A 17,770-nucleotide genomic window follows, 5' to 3' on the forward strand; every position below is an offset into this window, starting at 1 on the left:
TGGACATACACCAAAGAAGAAATATTTTGCTAGATCTACTTGTATTTTTTTAATCTAAGCAAGACATCAGCATTATGTATAGACACTTCTTGCAAGTATTTTATGACCTGTGTAACAAACTTACATTGTCTTAATGAGTATCAGGCTACTTGATGTGTTTGTTAAAGCAGTAGTTCCTGGGGGCATGGGTATATGAAGGCCTTTTGATTTTTATTTTAAAACATCTGAAAATCTCCCCTTGTGACTGCAAAATAAGCTTTGGAAAATGTGTGCCATGCAGGCTTAAAAGGCAGAAAAAAAACCATAAAAGAATGAAAACATAAATTTGAAAAGTCTAGAAAAAGGAAAGTCCGAGATTGTTTTTAGTGCCTGACATCAGATTTTTTTATTCTTTAGAATTGTTGAGACAGTACTATATTAGTGAATTTTACTATGAGCAAAACATAACATAAAAATGAATAGTAATGATGCTTGAGATACATTTTTTCCATGATCTGCGTGTAGTTCTGACATATACCACTGTTTAAGTCAAAATGCAATGCAACCTTTTATTTTTTTTCTTTTTTTACCATGAAAAAAAATCACAATTTCTAGTGAAAACCCCATTCTGCTAATACTTCTTCAGAATTTCTATTTTTTGTGTTACCAAAAATGCCCTTTGGAAATTGGAGGACAACTTAATAGTTATTTTAAACACTTCATAGTAGTTGACTTGCTAAATCAAGATAAATTACAGTCATGCCCAGACATGTTCATGAGCTTGTTGAGATCACAGCCTACAAACACATGAAACAACACAGGGTATTCCCTTCCATATGCAAGCTCCAGGAGCAGTTTTAAAGTTGTGAGGAGACATCAGCTCTGAGTTCCTCTTGAGTGTGAGGGCTTTAAATGGCAGAATGCTGACTGCTAATTACTAGAATGAAAATGTATGTTTTCTAAATGTGTGATAAACTGCTCTTGAAACGTGAGAACCCACAAACAGGATGTGGTTTTCTGCTACGCATATAGTTGTTCTAGGGTATTTTTTTGCATTCATTTTACAAACTCTGTTTTAACACAAGACCTAACTGGAAGTCACAAGAATTGTCATTTGAATATTTCTCACATTTTCCTTTTTATCTTGAGGTATCATCCATGAGAGAGTGCTACTACATGCTATTCACGCTGTGGTAGCCTCATGGTCCTCATGGCCATAACATAGTTTGGCAGATGCAACCATTAAGCTTAGCATTGCGCTATGAAGGTGGTATGTAGGGCAGTGTGGACACAAAGTGTGTGCACTTTCAGCATTTCAGAAATGATCCCTGCAGTGCACTGGTCCAGATTTTGTTGACTGGGCCAAAGTGCTTTGCCACTGACCGTGGAGGAAGGTATGTTCTTAATACATCTGGCTGCCTGGACCCAGCTTCTTTGAACAAGATTAAACATAGAAGTGACGGGAGTTGCTAACTGCTGTCTGCCTTTTTTACCTAAATGCTCACTTGTGCAGGATAATATCAATGGGAGTAAAATGATACAGGTTCAACCACAGGTATCTGTGGGGTTGAAAATGCCATGCTTTGCAAACTGCTATCAATTCCCTCTGCAAGTACTTTATATGACACAATCATATGAGGGTGGTGAGATACTGGCACAGGTTGCCCAGTGGCCGCCCCATCCCTGGCAGTGTTTAAGGCCAGGTTGGCCAGGGCTTGGAGCAACCTGCTCTAGTAGAAGGTGTCCCTGCCTGTGGCAGGGGTTGGAAGTAGATGAGCTTGCAGGTCCCTTCCAACCCAAATCATTCTGTGATTCTATGATAATGGCCTCTTGAAAACATAGTCTGTATATAAAGACTGCACTTAAAATGTGTAATGGTTTAGATACAAAGATTGCACTTGCTGGCGTTAGTCTTCATTAAGCTCCTTTGACTTCAAGATCCTGTCCCCACCATAGGCCAGCCAGGTGGGCTCCTGCTGAAGTTCAGAGTGAGGGGACAAATCGTTCTCTCTGTCAGTCCTGTCATAGCCATTTTATGTATGACACATTTTGGCCTTTGCCACATCTTTGACTATTTTATTACTTATAGTTAGTATTTTAAAGTCACCTTTTTCCCCTCCTCCTGTCACAAGAAAATGAATGCTGGTTGCTGGTACATTTTGACCTCATTTACATGCCCAAAATCTAGAATGACTCTGCTAACCTCACATCCACTGATTATTTCACAAAATACCAATTCCTGTATTCAAAACAACTTTCCAAACAACTTAATGGGATATTTCTCCTCCTTGTAACTACATCATTAACCTGAATCATGATAATATGTGATATACAGTCTCTGTTTTTTGGACCATGCAGCATTTCAGACATCTGCCTGCAGAATAAAGTGAGCAATGTCTACAATGATCTCTTTCTGTTATGTGTGTAAATATTGGCTTAATCATTTTTCTGTTTTTGTTTCAGCAGCAGTTTGCAGTATGCAGATGGACACTGACCAGCCTGCATTCAGTAGTTATATTGAAGATAAAGGTGGAGTCATGCTTGGAAGGCTGTACACCTCCAAAAATCAGAGGTTGCACATATTGAATGCTCTTCTGCATAACGTCAGGGTTAACTCTTCTTGCAGTGTGCTGCATGTGATATATTGGACAGCTTCCACGATATTCTCCTGTATGGCTGGCATATTCACAATTCAGTGTCATGGGCTCCATTCTCTCTGCAACAACAACAAAAAAAGTCAGAAAAGCTGATAAGCCTTTCTGTTAAGACTGCAGAGAAATGGTGGGTTAGCAGATGGTTTACACTGCATTTGGATGCTTTTTTTCCACTGCTTTTCTATGAGTAGGTCATACTGGCTGATGCAGCTGCTTGTGTTAAGTTCACTGCCACTAGCTGGCAGGGGCATTTTTCACTTTTGCTCCTTTTTCCTTTTTTGTAAGCAAGTGATTTGGGGTCAGAAGTGGGAAATAGTATATTATTTACAGCGCTTTTATCACTATAATGCTCTAATTACCTGATCTCTTGGTCCTTCTTTTTTTATTATTGCATTGTGACAAACTAAATGGCAAAAAATCTCTGATAATTCTTGAAGCAGAAGCTCCAGATTAATACCCATGAAAGTATTCAGACCAGTGTGTGCAAGCTTTTCTTCCTTTGAAATGAGTTTTGACATCAGTAGTGTGGATAGTTAAATGTTTGCCAGTGGAGGATGAGCCCTGCAATTGCACTACCCGTTCTGGACCTTTTCAGAAACAGATCTCGTCACCAAATCAGTATGTTTTCATATGGGTTTGATTGATCTAAAGAAGCAGAATTTCAGTACAGTGATGTGAGAGGATATGCAGAGAGTTTATTCAGTCAGTGTACCGGGGAAATGACCTTTTGTCTTAGAACAGGCAACTTTGTGATGTTGACATCAGTGTAAAGTACAATATGAATTAAAGGAAAAATATGGTTCCTTGTAATATCATATAGTGTTGTCCTGCAAGATACTGAGTGCCTAATCTTCAATTGTCTCCACAGAATCATGGAATCATACAATAGTTCCATCTGAAATAAAAACTTGTATTTAATGGTGACACTGTCTTCAATGTCAAAAATTTAAATGTTTTTTTCTATGTTGGATTATTTCTGCAAACAGAATAGCTATTAGTGAGTTATGTGGATCATACAGCGTAGGTGTCAGTAAACTGTTTCCCATATCAGTGCTGGAATGAGCATTTAACATGGAGAAATGCCAGCAAAACCCTAGAAACTGTATATTTCACTTCCTCTGTAACTGTTTTCCCTACTAATGAATATTGCAAATCAGTTTATTTGATTTTATGGTGTTTGTTTTCAGACTGGGTTGTAAAACCACCATATTAAGGTGAGATCCTCAAGCATTGCTGGGAATGAGATGTGTGCAAATGGCTGGAAGAGGGACCAGGCTGCCAGAGCCTTGTATAAAAACACCAGCTGGGCTCCCATGCGTGTACCTGGCTTAGTTTCCACGCAGTGTGGTGGTGGTTGTAGTGGAGCTTTATGTCCTCACAAGAGAAACGAGGAAAAAATAAAATAAATGAATTATACGGATACGCATGCTGTTTGTTGCAGGGACTTTTCTGTGTGTCCTCTTTGTGTCAAAACTTTTTCGGTCTGTCACAGTATCGTGTGGAAGAGATGAATTTTTAAATCATGTCCTGTTGTCTTAAAAATTGGGACATATGCTGTTGTCCTACTTCAATATAATCACCTATTTCTTCATTCAGGAAGTTTATTTCACCATAATTGCTGATGATATCTTTAAGGCATAGTCTAAGTAAGTCAAATAGATTTTACTGAAGGTTTGCCAAAATATACTAAAAACAAATTATTGTATAGCGGTTAAAGGGAAAAGGATATTAACAACAAAATCAATATTATTTCAAAAATAATATTTACCTTTGAGTTTTGTTAACAATCCTTGTTTGATATAATTATAAAAGTAGGATTGACCACATTACTTGACTCCTCCAACAATTTTGAAAATAGAAACATCATACTCTTCAGTAAAAATCTGCTTTGGAGGAACTAAATTAAAAACAAGAAGTTCATAAATATTTTCTAACATTACATTACCAGAAGTGTTATACTTTAAATAATATACATATTAGCACAGTATTTATTTTTTCTTTTGTGCAAAGACATTGTTTGTTTGTAGAAAATTCATGACAAAGGTAAGGACCTCAAAGTTCAGAGAACTAATTCAGATTTGCCTTTGGATTGTGCTTTTGCCACTCTTTTTTTCTACTGAGAAAAAAGTGTTTTTCTTGCTGACCTATGGGTAATATATTCTCTATTTAATAATCTAAGTATTTATTTAATACATTTATATAAATATTTACTACATTAATGATTATACTATTGAAATATTTATTTGATAATATAAATATTGCCAGTAGACTGGCAGAAGACTGGCTGTTACAGAAACAAGGAGAATAGTTTAAATCTACTTTGAGTTTTCTTCCCTAAATTACTAGTTTCTGTACTGGCAGAGGGAAGCAGAACTTTATCTCCCCTAAGAAAACTGTGAACACTTCTTTTTGCCATGTTCACTACAAGCAAAAACAAATTTCAAAATCTTTGGGAAAAAAAAAGTGGCTGACATATTTGTACTTTGAGCAAGCTATAATATGATTGTGGTTCTCTGGAGAGCTATTCTTAATTGTTCTCAAGACTGTGTGTTTTCTATACCAGGTCAGTATTGAAGGAACAGAAGAAGCGCCAGTCTTATAACCTCCAAAAGCAAAGAGGAGCTTAATAGCAAGAGGTCGAATGGATTGGGGTCCAATACAGCTGCAATGGGGAGTGTTTATCCAAAGAAGAACTCTGGTAAGGCTGTGAGAATAAGATTAATATTGGCATTTTTCTGTGAACAGAAAAAGAAGCACATGCTTCTAATTATTTCACATAATGCATTCAAAACATATGCTTGATAACCATGGAGAACATTTGATGGAGTGTTTACAGAATAATAAGCAGAACAGTTAGAATAACAGATCACTCTCTGTCCCTGGACCTGCTCCTATTTCCCCCATACTCCATTTCCTCAGCTCTGGTGTTTTTTTCCTATTCTTAAAGTCTTTTTAGATTGTTGCTTTTCTGGAGTTTGGGCTGATTTTAAATTTCTCATCAAACTATTTTATTCCCATTGACAATATATTTTGTATACCCCTCTGCCGGGTTCAAAGACAACAAAGCCCTGATGAATTTCTGGGTTTGAACTTGAGGTCAACTAAACCAAACCATTTCCCTCTCAACCACCCATTGTTATGCTATCTTTGAATAACCACAGAAAGGCAGAAACCTCTAAAACACCCAGTCTGAGAGCAGCAATCCCACACTTCCTGGCTTATCACCTTTTTTACTTGACTTCTCTAACCTGTATTTTAGCAAGTGCAGAGGCAGAAGGAGGTCAGATGATCCCCGGGCCAGTGTGAAGTATACCTGAATGCTGAATGCACACTATAAGGACTTCAGCAGAGTTCAGTGTTGGTGCCATCTCAATGGCAAAAAGTTAGACACTGGATGTCACTGTGGATGTACTCTAATTACTTCTACCTTGATTAGAGATTTCTACTTGTTTGGCATAAGCCACATTCTGTGATAACAGCTATTTAATTGGATTTTGGCTCTGGGTTCTCTTCGTCATAGGACAAGGGGGAATGGGTTAAAACTTAAACCGGGGAGATTTAGATGAGACATTAGGAAGAAATTCTTCCCTGTGGTGAGGTGCTGGCACAGGTTGCCCAGAGAAGCTGTGGCTGCCCCATCCCTGGCAGTGTTCAAGGCCAGGTTGGACACAGGGGCTTGGAGCAACGTGCTCTAGTGGAAGGTGTCCCTGCCCATAGCAGGGGGTTGGAACTGGATGAGCTTTGCAGTCCTTTCCAACCCAAACCAGTCTGGGATTCTATGATTCATTCACCAGAAGTTTGTTAAGTTAAATTAATTAATAACAAGACTGTGTTGATTTTTGGTGATGGTTTTGGCCAATGATTTCTTTTGGCAACTGGTAAGAGTAGCTTCACGTGAATTCACATACTCAATTGTTTAATTGAACTGGATAATTTTGAATATTCCTTCTCTCTCTCCCCCCCACCCCAGCAGTTAATTTTGAGATAAAAACAAATTAAAAAAATGGTAAAAAAATATGCAGAATCTGTCCAGTTCTGTTATTCCTGTGGGCAGCATGAAAACTCTGAAATTCAAGTCCTAACTAGATTTGACTGTGACCTTTTCCCTTGATCTGAAAGATAGCAAAGTACTAGATACATATGCCTTAAGCGTAGCTGCTTATCTTACACTGTATGCAGTAGTATACGAGTGGAAGGTCCAGCTTGTATGTGTGGGTGGGTAAGGTGAAACAAATCTAGCCAACATTCCCATTCCATAGCTCAGATCTGATGGACCCGTAGCATAAAAGAAGAGGTAAAAAATTGGATAAAGAGGTATAGGATGTCGCATGCATTAGTTTGGAGACTGAAACTGGTGTAGAGTTCATGATTCATCTGCGATGTGCCTAAATATCTTCGTATCACACATTTGATGGTGGCTGTTCTCTTTGTTTCTGTCTACCAAATGGTGTGATGAAGCAGGCAGGGAAAGGGAGGAGGGTTGGACAAGCAGCTCAAGACAGATATTTTTAAGTTTAAAACATTTAACTGCTGAATAGAATTTAAAATATCCTGTTTCTTTTTTTGCATGTTGTATTTTGGGAATATTTCCACATGATAGCACTAACAAGTGTCTCATTAAAGTTGCTTCAAAGGGACCTTTTGAAAGAAAAGAAATTCTATCATGAATATTGTTTTATGCATAGTGTGTGAAGCTATTCAGTATTACATGTTAAAAGTAAAATATTGCATCTATTAGAAATATTAAAAGCCTGTGTAGTATTCATAGTTGAATACATAAATACTCTGTTATTTCCTTTTCACTCAGTACTTAAAAAAAAATAATTGTTACATTGGTTTGTTAAAAGCATCTCATATTACATGACTTGGTTTTACCAATAGATAGAGCACAGTAACTTTCTTTTTGTCACTCAATTGACGAACACAGACTTGGCTTTCCCATAGCAAAACTCTTAACTATAATCCACTGTATTTCACAATTCTAAAGAATATTCAAATAGTCTGAAAGATCAAAATTAATTACGAATAACCTGGGTTTGTTTGTCTGTACCAGTCTAGGAGATCCATGAGGAGGGAGCTGCAGTAAGAAACCAGAATGCAGCAGTTCTAGAAGAGCTTGAGTTACAGTCCATGCATGACTGCTACAGCGAAATGAAAACTTCTTAAAGTTTTACTTTTTTCACTTTCCCAAAAGAAAAAATATGCTTAAAATTCAGCTCTACACTAGATTTGGGTAAGCTGTGTGCGCGGGTTGTTAAAGAGGAATATGGCTGAGAAGGGCAATCTAATCTTCCATCAATACAAAAGTTTGTATGCTGTGTATTGCTTCATAAATAATGTGAATTTGGGCAAACCAAAGTTGAGCTAGCAGAACATTCAGAAGTTGGAAAATAAGATTTTCACAGATTAAGTTAAGTTAAAAGGATAACTCATGTAATGTCAGTGTTTTAATACAGGCAAACATGAAACACAAGTGACAGTTGTCTTATGCAGTGCCATTATGGTAAGATACATGAATTATGGGAAGCTTTCATTATTCTCAAACCAAACATTACAAAAAGCTAGGAAAATATGTTGTAACCTAATGGGAATGTATTTTTTAAGCACTTAACAAATTTATCCTTGCCTTTATATATAACATGAATACTGCTTTTTAGAACAATATACGTTTTGTTTGCAATTTCAGATAATAATGGTAAGGACCCATTTTTACTCACTTAGAATTTTAATATTACTTCTCCTGGGTAGAGCTAAAGTTCTTTGAGTGACTTAATTTTTCCATTTTCATACCTTAGTGCAGTAAGACAGTATAGTATTTCTCAATTTTCCAGGAACATAATTTTTACTGAAGTCATTGAAACATTACTGCAGTGGTTTCACAGTTGAGAAACTAGTAGCCACACTCCCAGACTTTACTTGTGATTAATGTACAGATGTACATTACATCTGGGAGTCTTCTCTTTTTTAATTAGTAAAATGTTCATACAGGAGGAGTAAACAAGAAACCTAGAGAGAATGCTAACAGCTTATATTTCCAGTAGTGTGAAGCTATGTATAAATAGGACATGGTGCATCCACCTCCCCTATGAAACAAATATTTGTAATTGCTGAGATGGTTGATGTTGAAATAATAATCAGTTCTTCTTCGGTTCAATTTCAGGGAAAAGCCATAATTACATATGACAAATACACTGGAATTCACCCTACTGTCTATAAAAATTTCCATAAGTAATGTCAGCAGGAGAGGCACATGCTAAGAGTTTATTTCAGTTTGAAAAGGAAGACATTTTTCTTTCAGTGTTCACTAGGCATTTGGCAGTAAGTGATGTGACTTCTATGGTGTCATTTTTAGATATTTACATAATGATCTGAAATGTGGTTGTGTGAAAAGAAAGGTAGCCACACTGATCTACTTGCTAAACAGTTCCATCAAGCTTTTTATTGAAGGGTGGGTTTTGTAAGACACACTAAGTGATAGTTACATCTCAAGATTTCGCATCAGAATACGTATGCTTGTATGAAACTTGTTTATATTGCATGTTTGTGCTCTTTCATTCCATAAAATCTTATATACTCTAAGTGCCTCCTTATTTGAAATTTCCAGCAGACTGCTCATTTCAACTCAAAACATACACGAGTGCTGGCTGTTCACGGCCCAGCACTATCTTCACATAAAATACTTCATCCACAAATGAAACGCTGGCTTGGCAGATCAGATAAAAAAAGCAGAGTACATCCTGCACCCAGATCTGCTCTGTGGCTAGAAATAGGCAGGTGAAAGACAAAATTCTGCTTTATTTGGAATGTTAGTGTTATTTTGCAGTCCATTTCTGAAAGATTTCACTCCTTTTTTCTCCTGTATCACTAACCTTAGCAAGTGAAGAGAACCACATGGCTCGGGGTTTATGCATCCTGTTAGTTCTCCAGCCCTGCTACTTCTTTTTCAAGTGCATGCAAAAAGCATGAGGAATTCAACTGTGCATGAAGCAGCCCTCCAAGCCAAGTGCACCTGATGCACCACAACAGGAGGAAATGCAGGGCTAATGGAAGAAAGTGTCAGTCAGACACTTGTGGAAGGAGACTCCACAACTTCTTGGGCAATCTGTGCCAGTGCTCAGTCACTCTCAAAGCGAAAAAAGTATTTCTTTATGATCAGATAGACCCTCTTGTGTTTCAGGTGGTGCCCATTGCCTCTTCATGTCAGGTGTTAAACATATGTAGCAAGTAGAAGCAGAAATGTAACCTCTGTTACACCTACAATCTATAGAAAAAGGACAAAAAGGCCATCTACTAACTGAAAATTTGTAGTCTAAGAAAATTCCTGGTTTTGTTGTTAGTTGAGGGGCTCTTTACATGCCATGGGAAGTGCTACTGATATGGTCTTATATTTCAACTTCCATTAAGCTTACTTTTTGACTCCGTCCAGTACAAAAAGAGAGCAAAACAGGCTTGATTTCCTATGTATGAGAGAGGATCAGAGCTCTACACATGCCACAACCTCTGCCTTTTTCCTTCTAGACAATATATCTTTATGCAAATGGTCATTGCTACACTGACTTCTGTAGCACTGCACTGGTTCTCACCAGCCTGTCCCTAGGAGTTACAGACTAATGTTAAACAGGTATTTCATACGTATATGCCGATGTCATACACTTACAGCATAGTGTTCCTTGCATTCTGTCTCCACCTCTTTGTCTTAAGATTTCCAATAAAAAAACCCTCTTACGTTCCAGTCCCCACCAGCAATCTCCAATACACATAAGTGGGTTGTGGATTAGATGCAGCCTTGAGTAGAATTAGCTTAATGTCAACTCCAAATTCACTTCTTGTCTTTGTCTCCAAGGATGGTATCTGCAGAGGACAGGGGCATTTTTAATGCTGTATTTCAGGACCTTAGTTCTGGTTTGTTAACTCCAAAGATGTGTGATATATATGACGAAGACTGAAAGCCATTAGAGCCCCACATTCAGTTGACAGGACCATTTTACAGAGTAGTTTACTGCCTGCATGGTATCTTTCAGGACAGTAGGAAGCATCACTGATTTTAACTTGACTTTTCTTTTGTTCACTTAGCAAATAGGCATTGTGGAAAAACTCTCAGCTTTACCCAAGTGTCTTTTGTTTAAATATCAGAGCTGATTAAGTTAGGCCCAAAATATAGCCCTCTGAGAATAATGGATATAGAACCATAGTGTGAGTATTACTGTTGAAGGAGTTTTCCTAGACTTTAACTAAAAACATTTAAGTTAAAAATTAAGATGTTTTCTGGAACTATTGAAATCTCTGAGACAGCAGTATTTTACTGATTCATAAGGACTAGTGAATGTAACTCAAAAATACCATTTTCATTTGTCCCGAATCTGCCATCCTTCTCTCTGCTAAGTCTTTATGTCATTAAAACTCCCATTCCTATCACAGCTGTAACCAGTGGAGCAATGTGGGGGATGAAGTAACTAATAGCTAAACCATAGATGGAAACAACTGAATTCCAAAATAACTATAAAAAGGCTTTCCTAATCTGAACTAGACTTAATATGTGTAAACTTTATTTTGGAAATGTGTATTAGCCTCATTTTACAAATGATCTTACAAACAGCTCACAGCACAGAAAGAAGTGTGTGGGGTCCTGACTCTACTATGATATGGCTCTACCAAAACAGAGGCACACCAAAAATGCTAGAGGAGTTTCCATTGCCCTTGGTTGTCACCTTCTCTCCTGGTCATAAATCTATGTTAGAAAAATGGTAAGACTTGAAATAGGATTCACCCTCAACTTCTAGTGGTTATTTGGTCTAAGTTGTGCCTGCTGATGTAAAGGTGAATGTTGTCAAAACACTCCCATTTCCTCTCTGACATGGGTTTTAATAGTACACATTTTCAGTATTTGTTAATAAGAAGCAACTCAAATACACATAATGTGAGGACTAGCAAAGGTTTACCCCTTTAAAAGAAATGAGGAATAAACCACCATAAAACAGTTTAGCTGAACACCAGTGCCAATCCCAGTGACAGACATTGAATAAGCCTCTAGAGGTAGCATTGCCAGTAATATTTGGTCTAACCTGCAGCACCTTGGCTCTCCTAGCACTGGGTCTCTTTCGAGAAAACCTCCCCTGTTGTTCTGCACCATGCCAAACTGGGTCGTAGCCTTCACTTTGAGCTCTCCAAAAGTTTATTGGTGGGGGGGCACATGACTGAGACTACAGTGATGTTTTGAAAACTGAGGAGGCAATTTAGTCAGAATCAATAATAAGTAATAAAAACCAATCAGGAGAAACAGGCATAATGAAGATTGATTGATTCATACAATTAAGTGTGGCCATTTTGTCCATTTGTTTAGTGTCCTTAGGCTGTGATAATTCTACAGTTTGTGTAGCTGCTTTACTATTTCATGCTAGGTAATTTTAAAGAATGGATTGATCTATTGACATTTATAGCAAGGTAAGCATTAAAATACTCTGCCTGACTAGCTAAGGATTTTCTATCTCATTGGAGGTCTCTGAATGTATTGATAAGTAAAATGAAACTGATGAAAGTTTTCCTCTTAGGTCTTCTCTAACCACTGGGCTCTATCCTGCCTTTTTCACTTGGTTTGTGAGTTTAGTCCTTTTCTCATTTATCAGACTAAAATGTTCCAGAAAATCGTATCTTTAAAAGTACTCTACATTAGCTGAATGCAGCAGGCAGGTAAGTAGTCACTTACGCCAGTGACATTAACCCCATCTTCTTTAACAAAGACAAATGGGAACTAAGCACGTAATCTATGAAATCAGGCTGTCTTGTCTCCTTCTTTTAGCATAGCATAGATTTTTGTCCAGTTATTCCTGTATTGAACACAGATCCTTGTGTTTATGTGGTGTTTAGGCTTCAGACAAACATCTTGTCCCTATTAAAAGAGTTTGGAGGTGGAAGGATACTCTTTTCCTTCAGTATTTTCTTTCAGTGGTTGCCACTGTGTGTAACTTCTCTTTTCAAACTAACTGAGATTTCAGGTGGTTGGTTCTTTTGTAATTGGCAGACTCTCTCTGAGTGATAAGACCTATCAGCTCTAAACTTCCCTTTGAGCGAAACAGGATTAGATTCATTAAGGTCCTCTTTATACAGCCATACTTTTTTGGCCCTCAGTGCTGCTTCTTTAATAGCCTTTTTAAAGTATATTTAAAATAACAATGTATTTTAAAAGGAAGTTCAAGTATCATTCTTGCCAATGCTGTGTGCTGTTATGAAAGAACCACCCTCCCCACATTGCCATTATCTCTGGAGCCATGCAAGGTTCATGTTAGTCCTTGCAACATGAGTATCACCCTGCAAACTTTTTTCAGGGTTTTTTGTCTTCTGCGATTCCTGCATCTGTTTTACAGTAGAGCAGCTATATAACCAATGTGTAAAGGAGACTTTGCTGACCTCTCGGGAAGAGGTGCTTGGATGAAGTTGTTGATGAGAAACGGAAGAAAAAGAAGAAAGAACTGAAGTGCTGTAATCATGTACATCTGTCCCACAGGCAGGTTACTGGATACTTGTGAAATAGTGGTATGGTGGGGGCAAGGTAAATCCATGAAATCTTCCCAAGAGTTTAAAAGTATTAGTTCTTTGAAAGGCAAATGTGTTCCTTAACAAATTCTAATGAAGGTGCATTTAGTGAGTCTTTGGAAGAGTTATTCAACCACTCAGTAAAAAGAATCTTTGAGATGGAAGAAGCCAGTTTAAGTGATCTACTCTGTCAACATGTTCATTCCTAATACTGTAGGACTGATCAGTGCATTTTCTGGGTTTGGTGTGTGGAGAGGGTTTTTTTCAGGGGGTTTGCCCAAGCATTGAGTGTTGGTATGAATTCGCCTTATTTTGTTCATTATATTTTGTATGAAAATACCATGCCTTCAGGAAGTTTTAAACTATGGCACTGTTACAAAGATTCAGGTTCAAGGAATATGTTAGAAAGGACTAAGGCATTTTGATCAGGGACTAAGAATAAGACAAGTTTGTTGTTCTGTGGGCAAGATGCACAAGTAAAAGTCATCTGCACCAGTAAGCCAAATTGTCTGACAATTAAGAGTGAAACTTGCAGAGATTCTACAGATTAATATGCCCCTTCCTTTATTTTCTAGATGTGGAGCCCAGTTTTGCTGTAAAAGTTCCATATGGAGGGTAGGCTCAGGTCTTTTATAGCTACCAAGAAACCAGGATACCTTAATTGTCCTGGTTGGTTCTTTCTGTTCACAGAACATGGTGGTGGTTTTCAACAGGAGAAAGCACCTGAAGATCTCATCCACGCAGTATCACTGTGCACAATATTGTTGCAATATTTTATGGGTAAAGAATACAATTTTCTATGGTTTGCCTATTTCTATTCTGTTTAAAACCCAGAAACTTAAATTCAGAATATGCAACTTTCATGACATTGTGTTTTTTCATCCGTTTTATTGCTAAACTTCTTACTGTTTAAACTTTCTTACTGTTCAAAGAACTGGCCAAGCTCAAACTGTTTTGTAAGCTTGAATATTACTGGATGGACTGCTGTAGATAAGGTGCTATCTTACTGGGATGTTGATACCGTGGGATTGTTTTGCTCTCCCTGTCAAAACAGCATGGGGTTTTTCTCACGCTGTTGGTTTTTTTTTTTCCCCTTTTCTTCAAGTTCTTTAATTCACTGACAGTTTAACTGATCAGTGTGACAAAAACTCACTTTTAGTTCAGCCATTGACTCTTATAAACGCTGTAGGCTGAAGAAAAGCATCTTTCCAATGGCTCTTTGAAAACTGAGATTAAAAGCAATCAAAGAATACAGATACTTCTTGACTTGAGGGTACGTTCTAACGCATGGAGCAGAAAAGGCTCATACAAATCTAGTCAGGCAAACAGTTTGGTTTCCACAAACCCCCCAAAACCACTATAAATGAAATCGATATATCTGAATTTTGGAAGTTTCTTTGAAGTTTGTTTCAGAAAATGGATATGTTTTCAACCCCACAAGCCTGCACAATGTGGTATCTTTAGCTGTCAATATTCTTGCACATTCTTATTTCCTGTCAGTGCCGTGATGTCACTGTCATGAATCAAGGGCATGCACTGGTGATGATCAGAACAGCTCAGTCAGAAAAGCCCCTGTGCTACAAGGGCTGGGCAGTTATCACTTGAGAATGTGGGGATTGATGGTGGAAGGCTTATTGCTTCATTGACTCATGGAAGAAAAATGAATTGGTAATTAAAAAAAATCCCACTTGTGCCTTTTTGAGCTGTAGAATGGCAGAAGAATTAAAAGTAGGCATACGGACTAAAAATAGATATACTGTCCTTTCAAGTCCTCTTGTGTGATAGCAGTAGTAAGTCTGGGTAGGCTTGTTGGCACAGTACCTATAACCAGGTTAAGAATGTACATTCCTTTTCCTCCCCCCCCCCTCCCCCCCCAAGAAAGATGGTTTCTTTACATTCCTCCTATCAAAGTAATTACATATATATTTAATCGAAATCAAAACATTTGTCATTGGCCTGAACTCAGAGCACTTTACTGTAAGTCAGCTCAACGTAGTGTGGTAGAACCACTGTCTCTCTGCTTCTGCCCACCTCTATTCTTCTATTTTTAGACAGTGTCTTAGGTTGGTCTCAGTGTCATGTGTTGGAAGCATAGTCTCCTGACAATGCAGTACATGATACCACACAGGTAAGGTAAGGTCATCAAGAAGGGTGCATCTGACCAGTTAACCTTCGAAGAAGGAAAATTCCTGAGACATGCTGGACACAGTGTCAAGCTGACTCAAAATGAATCTATAGAAGTCTAACAAAAACTTGACCTGAATTAGAGGGATGTCATGTGAAATGGAGTTAATATGTTTAGGGCTACAAAAATGATCAGAGGGATAGAAAAGCTCAGGAAAGGCTGAGACAGTTGAGGTTGTTCAGCCTGGAGAAGAGAAGACTTTGGGGGGACCTGACTGCATTTCAGTACTTAAAAGGGGCCTATAAGAAAGATGGGGAGAGACTTTTTAGCAGGGCCTGTTCTGACAAGACGAGGGGTGATGGTTTTAAACTAAAAGAGGGGAGATTCAGGCTGGATGCGCAGAAGAAGTTTTTTACAAGGGTGGTAAAACACTGGCACAGGTTGCCCAGAGAGGTGGTGAATGCCCCATCTCTGGGGACATTCCAGGCCAGGCTGGATGTGGTTCTGGGCAACCTGATCTAGTTGAAGATGTCCCTGCTCATTGCAGGGGTGTTGACTAGATGAGCTTTGAAGGTCCCAAACTTCCAACCCAAACTATTCTGTATTTCTGTGATTCTGTGATTTCCAATTTGGATCTATTATTGGAGCTGTCAGTTCTGCAAGCTGATATTTTGATCTTGCCATTGTCCCTTTTTCAGGGAAAACTCCCAAGGCAAATTTCATCTCCTTCAAACTTTCTGCATTCTCCCCTGCCTTTCCTCTCCTGCATACAGGATCTTATAATATAATAGGTAAGGCTGAGTCTGCCCCCACCAGAAAAATCCACTTTTTATGCTTTTTTCTCTTCACTGGCCAGACACTGTTGCTGCAGTACAGAACCAATTTCCTCCTTGTCAGGTAAAATAATATACTGACCGATTAAAAAGTAGCCCAATATAGACCTCCCAAATAAAACTTGAAATTACAATACCATCCTTACCCTTAGGCTTTAGGCCAGTGTCTCTCTCCACTTTGGAAAACAGACTTCCTTCTTCGTGGTTGTCTTGTTTTTTCCATGTCCTGAAATTATTACAGCAGCTCTCAAAAAAGCTGCTTTTCTTTAATGTCAGCACTAGCCAGCTCAACTTTGGAGCTTCCAAAGAACTTTAGTCTCAGTCTCCCTGTTTAGAGGGACAGATATGATAGGGAATAGCAGTTAAAGCATGTTACCTCTCATAACTGGCCATCTTTTTTCTATGTATTTCTAGCAAAAGTCTGAATTGCAGAAATCAATATTTTTGCTGTTAATACTGCCAGAAAAGGAGCAGAATTCTGTGAAGAGGTTGTTGAGGTCCCAAGTTCCTCATAAACCATATGGAAATGAATAATCGAAATTCAGCTTTGTAAAAACGGAAGAAATTAAACATTAAAAAGCTGTTAAGAGCACATTATGATAATATACAATAGACTTAATAGAATTTATGTTACTCTCTTTTCCTCCTCACTTCAACTATATTATTCAGAGGAGAGGATGGTCTTTATCTGGGGTTGAATCAAAGCAGTGTATTATTTCCAAGAACTTTTTACATTGTTGTAGGTCCCATGAAGTAAATACACCAGACTTTCATAAAAGGATATTAATGTAATGTGATGTTAGCCGAGGATTGTTGGCTATACCCCTGTACAATGTTCCTATATGATCCTCAGCAAGTCACTCAGTATTTTTTTTATGGGATCACCAAAAGCAGGATTTAGGTGCCTAAAGATAAGCAGTACCTAATCCAGATATTTCAAGGAGACCTGGAACACATCAGGAGTGACTATGCAGCTCTGGGGGTGAGGATGCAAGCCATGGGTGTTTTCTCCATGATCCTGCTGATGAAAGGATAAGGCTTAGGAGCAGACAAATCCTCTGGGTCACCAAATGGCTTCACTACTGGTGTTTTTGACAGGAATTTACTTTCAGGATCAGGGGACATTTTCAAATATCAGGGACTGATAGGAAGATGTAGGATCCACCTAACAATGGAGGGTAAAAGCGTCCGTGTGAAGAGGCTAGCCAACTGGCTGAGGAGAGCTTTTAACTAGGAATGATGAGGGAAGGAGCTTACTAGAGTGAAAGAAGTGATTATTGCCCGCTACTCAGCACTCAACAGACTGCATTTAGACTATCTGGTCAAGTGTGCTCTCCCCACCCACCTCTCCCCAGTACAGGAAGGAAGCATTTAGTTTCATGGCTTGGGTTGGAGATAGCACAGGGGAAGCCACCAACGTGGTGAGGCCCTGGGAGGACAGCCTCCAGGACCAGGGATTGTTCAGGTTGGGGAAGAGGTGTCTTGGGGCCTCAGCAACAGCCGCTACCACCTATAGCGAGGTGGAGCTAGTCTCTTTGTAGTATTGAGAGATGACAAGAAACAATGTGCATCAATTTAAAGAGGAGAGGTTCAGACCAGATCTAAGCAAAAAACTTTTTTCACCCTGAAGACAATCAGGGTTGCCCAGA

The 17,770-nt window shown here is 38.4% G+C and overlaps 1 long non-coding RNA gene across 1 annotated transcript in view; it reads left to right on the plus strand.

Moving 5' to 3' along the window:
- Nucleotides 1–2,420: 2,420 nt before the first annotated feature.
- The window catches only part of LOC115613966, a 54,101-nt gene continuing 38,751 nt past the window's right edge, over nucleotides 2,421–17,770 (plus strand). Inside the window, exons 1-3 of the long non-coding RNA XR_003993586.1 lie at nucleotides 2,421–2,551; nucleotides 5,197–5,331; nucleotides 7,687–7,866. This is a non-coding gene — a long non-coding RNA (uncharacterized LOC115613966). The remainder of the gene's footprint in view (nucleotides 2,552–5,196; nucleotides 5,332–7,686; nucleotides 7,867–17,770) is intronic.

This window comes from Strigops habroptila, chromosome 10, assembly GCF_004027225.2.
Source record: "Strigops habroptila isolate Jane chromosome 10, bStrHab1.2.pri, whole genome shotgun sequence".
NCBI lineage: Eukaryota > Metazoa > Chordata > Aves > Psittaciformes > Psittacidae > Strigops > Strigops habroptila.